Consider the following 6,739-nt stretch of genomic DNA (forward strand, 5'->3'; position numbering starts at 1 on the left):
TATATATATATATATATATATATATATATATATATATATATATATATGTATACTGTCCCCATATTCTTATATACCGGGCACACTGGTATATATACTGTCCCCATATTCTTATATACCGGGCACACTGGTATATATACTGTCCCCATATCCTTATATACCGATCACACTGGTATATATACTGTCCCCATATCCTTATACCGATCACACTGGTATATATACTGTCCCCATATCCTTATACCGATCACACTGGTATATATACTGTCCCCATATATCCTTATAAACCGGGCACACTGGTATATATACTGTTCCCATATTTCCTTGTATTCTATATATATTGTTACATACCAGACATTGACATACGTATCAGGGGGCAGAGAACAAGGGATCTGCAGCGCCCTATTACCCAGTATATAACCCAGGAGACGGTGACGTACAGCTGTATACAATAGAGGACAAGTACAGGTCACATAACCACAGCTGTATCAGCAGAGGACACTGACATAAGTATCAGGGTGCAGAGAACAAGGGATACGCAGCGCCCTATTACAGAGTATATAACCCAGGAGACAGTGACTGACAGCTGAATACAATAGAGGACAAGTACAGGGCACATAACCATAGCTGCATCAGCAGGGGACACTGACATAAGTATCAGGGGGCAGAGAACAAGGGATACGCAGCACCCTATTACAGAGTATATAACCCGGGAGACAGTGACTTACAGCTGAATACAATAGAGGACAAGTACAGGGCACATAACCATAGCTGCATCAGCAGAGGACACCGACATAAGTATCAGGGGGCAGAGAACAAGGGATACGCAGCGCCCTATTACAGAGTATATAACCCAGGAGACAGTGACTGACAGCTGAATACAATAGAGGACAAGTACAGGGCACATAACCATAGCTGTATCAGCAGAGGACACTGACATAAGTATCAGGGGGCAGAGAACAAGGGATCCGCAGCATCCTATTACAGAGTATATAACCCAGGAGACAGTGACTTACAGCTGTATACAATAGAGGACAAGTACAGGGCACATAACCATAGCTGCATCAGCAGGCGGCACTGACATAAGTATCAGGGGACAGAGAACAAGGGATCCGCAGCACCCTATTACACAGTATATAACCAAGGAGACAGTGACTTACAGCTATATGCAATAGAGGACAGGAACAGGGCACATAACCATAGCTGCATCAGCAGAGGACACTGACATAAGTATCAGGGGGCAGAGAAAAAGGGATCTGCAGCGCCCTATTACAGAGTATATAACCCAGGAGACAGTGACTTACAGCTGGATACAATAGAGGACAAGTACAGGGCACATAACCATAGCTGCATCAGCAGAGGACACTGACATAAGTATGAGGGGGCAGAGAACAAGGGATCCGCAGGGCCGTATTACAGACTATAGAACCCAGGAGACAGTGACTTACAGCTGTATACAATAGAGGACAAGTACAGGGCACATAACCATAGCTGCATCAGCAGGTGGCACTGACATAAGTATCCGGGGGCAGAGAACAAGGGATCCACAGCGCCCTATTACAGAGTATATAACCCAGGAGACAGTGACTAACAGCTGAATACAATAGAGGACAAGTACAGGGCACATAACCATAGCTGCATCAGCAGGGGACACTGACATAAGTATCAGGGGGCAGCGAACAAGGGATCCGCAGGGCCCTATTACAGAGTATATAACCCAGGAGACAGTGACTCACAGCTGAATACAATAGAGGACAAGTACAGGGCACATAACCATAGCTGCATCAGCAGGTGCAGGTGGCACTGACATAAGTATCAGGGGGCAGAGAACAAGGGATCCGCAGCGCCCTATTACACAGTATATAACCCAGGAGACAGTGACTTACAGCTATATACAATAGAGAACAAGTACAGGGCACATAACCATAGCTGCATCAGCAGAGGACACTGACATAAGTATCAGGGGCAGAGAAAAAGGGATCTGCAGCGCCCTATTACAGAGTATGTAACCCAGGAGACAGTGACTTACAGCTGGATACAATAGAGGACAAGTACAGGGCACATAACCATAGCTGCATCAGCAGAGGACACTGACATAAGTATGAGGGGGCAGAGAACAAGGGATCCGCAGGGCCGTATTACAGACTATAGAACCCAGGAGACAGTGACTTACAGCTGTATACAATAGAGGACAAGTACAGGGCACATAACCATAGCTGCATCAGCAGGTGGCACTGACATAAGTATCCGGGGGCAGAGAACAAGGGATCCACAGCGCCCTATTACAGAGTATATAACCCAGGAGACAGTGACTAACAGCTGAATACAATAGAGGACAAGTACAGGGCACATAACCATAGCTGCATCAGCAGGGGACACTGACATAAGTATCAGGGGGCAGCGAACAAGGGATCCGCAGGGCCCTATTACAGAGTATATAACCCAGGAGACAGTGACTCACAGCTGAATACAATAGAGGACAAGTACAGGGCACATAACCATAGCTGCATCAGCAGGTGCAGGTGGCACTGACATAAGTATCCGGGGGCAGAGAACAAGGGATCCACAGTGCCCTATTACACAGTATATAATCCAGGAGACAGTGACTTGCAGCTGTATACAATAGAGGACAGGTACAGGGCACATTACCATAGCTGCATCAGCAGAGGACACTGACATAAGTATCAGGGGGCAGAGAACAAGGGATCCGCAGCGCCCTATTACACAGTATATAACCCAGGAGACAGTGACTTACAGCTATATACAATAGAGAACAAGTACAGGGCACATAACCATAGCTGCATCAGCAGAGGACACTGACATAAGTATCAGGGGCAGAGAAAAAGGGATCTGCAGCGCCCTATTACAGAGTATGTAACCCAGGAGACAGTGACTTACAGCTGGATACAATAGAGGACAAGTACAGGGCACATAACCATAGCTGCATCAGCAGAGGACACTGACATAAGTATCAGGGGGCAGAGAACAAGGGATCCGCAGGGCCGTATTACAGACTATATAACCCCGGAGACAGTGACTTACAGCTGTATACAATAGAGGACAAGTACAGGGCACATAACCATAGCTGCATCAGCAGGTGGCACTGACATAAGTATCCGGGGGCAGAGAACAAGGGATCCACAGCGCCCTATTACAGAGTATATAACCCAGGAGACAGTGACTAACAGCTGAATACAATAGAGGACAAGTACAGGGCACATAACCATAGCTGCATCAGCAGGGAACACTGACATAAGTATCAGGGGGCAGAGAACAAGGGATCCGCAGCGCACTATTACAGAGTATATAACCCAGGAGACAGTGACTTATAGCTGAATACAATAGAGGACAGGTACAGGGCACATAACCATAGCTGCATCAGGAGAGGGCACTGACATAAGTATCAGGGGCAGAGAACAAAGGATCCGCAGGGCCCTATTACAGAGTATATAACCCAGGAGACAGTGACTCACAGCTGAATACAATAGAGGACAAGTACAGGGCACATAACCATAGCTGCATCAGCAGGTGGCACTGACATAAGTATCCGGAAGGCAGAGAAAAAGGGATCCACAGTGCCCTATTACAGAGTATATAATCCAGGAGACAGTGACTTGCTGCTGTATACAATAGAGGACAGGTACAGGGCACATTACCATAGCTGCATCAGCAGGGGACACTGACATAAGTATCAGGGGTCAGAGAACAAGGGATCCGCAGCGCCCTATTACAGAGTATATAACCCAGGAGACAGTGATTTATAGCTGAATACAATAGAGGACAAGTACAGGGCACATTACCATAGCTGCATCAGCAGAGGACACTGACATAAGTATCAGGGGGCAAAGAACAAGGGATCTCAGGGCCCTATTACAGAGTATATAACCCAGGAGACAGTGACTTACAGCTGTATACAATAGAGGACAAGTACAGGGCACATAACCATAGCTGCATCAGCAGGGGACACTGACATAAGTATCAGGGGGCAGAGATCAAGGGATCCGCAGTGCCCTATTACAGAGTATATAACCCAGGAGACAGTGACTTACAGCTGTATACAATGGAGGACAAGTACAGGGCACATAACCATAGCTGTATCAGCAGGTGGCACTGACATAAGTATCAGGGGGCAGAGAACAAGGGATCCGCAGTGCCCTATTACAGAGTACATAACCCAGGAGACAGTGACTTACAGATGTATACAATTGAGGACAGGTACAGGGTATATAACCATAGCTGCATCAGCAGAGGACACTGACATAAGTATCAGGGGGCAGAGAACAAGGGATCCGCAGCGCCCTATTACACAGTATATAACCCAGGAGACAGTGACTAACAGCTGTATACAATATAGGACAAGTACAGGGCACATAACCATAGCTGCATCAGCAGGCGGCACTGACATAAGTATCAGGGGGCAGAGAACAAGGGATCCGCAGCACCCTATTACACAGTATATAACCCAGGAGACAGTGATTTACAGCTGTATACAATAGAGGACAGGTACAGGGCACATTACCATAGCTGCAACAGCAAGCGTCACTGACATAAGTATCAGGGGGCAGAGAACAAGGGATCCGCAGCGCACTATTACAGAGTATATAACCCAGGAGACAGTGACTTATAGCTGAATACAATAGAGGACAGGTACAGGGCACATAACCATAGCTGCATCAGGAGAGGGCACTGACATAAGTATCAGGGGCAGAGAACAAGGGATCCGCAGCGCCCTATTACAGAGTATATAACCCAGGAGACAGTGACTTACAGCTGTATACAATAGAGGACAGGTACAGGGCACATAACCATAGCTGCATCAGCAGAGGACACTGACATAAGTATCAGGGGGCAGAGAACAAGGGATCCGCAGCGTCCTATTACAGAGTATATAACCCAGGAGACAGTGACTAACAGCTGTATACAATAGAGGACAAGTACAGGGCACATGTGTGGGGTATAACATGAGCTGGGGTGCTGTGTGGGTATAACATGAGCTGGGGTGCTGTGTGGGGTATAACATGAGCTGGGGTGCTGTGTGGGTATAACATGAGCTGGGGTGCTGTGTGGGGTATAACATGAGCTGGGGTGCTGTGTGGGGTATAACAAGAGCTGGGGGTGCTGTGTGGGGTATAACATGAGCTGGGGTGCTGTGTGGGGTATAACATGAGCTGGGGTGCTGTGTGGGTTATAACATGAGCTGGGGTGCTGTGTGGGGTATAACATGAGCTGGGGTGCTGTGTGGGGTATAACATGAGCTGGGGACGGTGTTGGGTATAACATAAGCTGGGGTGCTGTGTGGGGTATAACATGAGCTGGGGATGGTGAGGGGTATAACATGAGCTGGGGTGCTGTGTGGGGTATAACATGAGCTGAGGACGGTGTTGAGTATAACATAAGCTGGGGTGCTGTGTGGGGTATAACATGAGCTGGGTGCTGTGTGGGGTATAACATGAGCTGGGGTGCTGTGTGGGGTATAACATGAGCTGGGGGACAGTGTGGGGTATAACATGAGCTGGGGTGCTGTGTGGGGTATAACATGAGCTGGGGTGCTGTGTGGGGTATAACATGAGCTGGGGACGGTGTGGGGTATAACATGAGCTGGGTGCTGTGTGGGGTATAACATGAGCTGGGGTGCTGTGTGGGGTATAACATGAGCTGGGGTGCTGTGTGGGGTATAACATGAGCTGGGGTGCTGTGTGGGGTATAACATGAGATGGGGTGCTGTGTGGGGTATAACATGAGCTCGGGTGCTGTGTGGGGTATAACATGAGCTGGGGGTGCTGTGTGGGGTATAACATGAGCTTGGTGCTGTGTGGGGTATAACATGAGCTGGGGTGCTGTGTGGGGTATAACATGAGCTGGGGTGCTGTGTGGGGTATAACATGAGCTGGGGGTGCTGTGTGGGGTATAACATGAGCTGGGGTGCTGTGTGGGGTATAACATGAGATGGGGTGCTGTGTGGGGTATAACATGAGCTGGGGGTGCTGTGTGGGGTATAACATGAGCTGGGGGTGCTGTGTGGGGTATAACATGAGCTGGGGTGCTGTGTGGGGTATAACATGAGCTGGGGTGCTGTGTGGGGTATAACATGAGCTGGGGGTGCTGTGTGGGGAATAACATGAGCTGGGGGTGCTGTGTGGGGTATAACATGAGCTGGGGTGCTGTGTGGGGTATAACATGAGCTGGGGGTGCTGTGTGGGGTATAACATGAGCTGGGGGTGCTGTGTGGGGTATAACATGAGATGGGGTGCTGTGTGGGGTATAACATGAGCTGGGGTGCTGTGTGGGGTATAACATGAGCTGGGGGTGCTGTGTGGGGTATAACATGAGCTGGGGGTGCTGTGTGGGGTATAACATGAGCTGGGGTGCTGTGTTGGGTATAACATGAGCTGGGGTGCTGTGTGGGGTATAACATGAGCTGGGGGGTGCTGTGTGGGGTATAACATGAGCTGAGGCATAATATAAACCACACGGTAGGGGAGAGGAGTCTCTAGCAGGGAAGACTATGGTTCTACTTGTGGCCAGGGATGGACATTGCAGCCAATGGTTTCCAACCATCAATGTTTTTAAAGCGATGGTAATGTATTTTCCATTAGATACCAGGATTCCGATGTTTGCCAAATGGTAATTATTCAATGATGTTGCGATGGTTATACTGGGTCCTGTCACTGAAGTGGGTACTCCAGTATATACTGGGTCCTGAGTCCCAATGAAGGTAACCACGCACAGAGAAATAGGAAAAAAA

This window comes from Crinia signifera, chromosome 6 (genome assembly GCF_055691185.1).
Source record: "Crinia signifera chromosome 6, ASM5569118v1, whole genome shotgun sequence".
Taxonomy (NCBI): domain Eukaryota; kingdom Metazoa; phylum Chordata; class Amphibia; order Anura; family Myobatrachidae; genus Crinia; species Crinia signifera.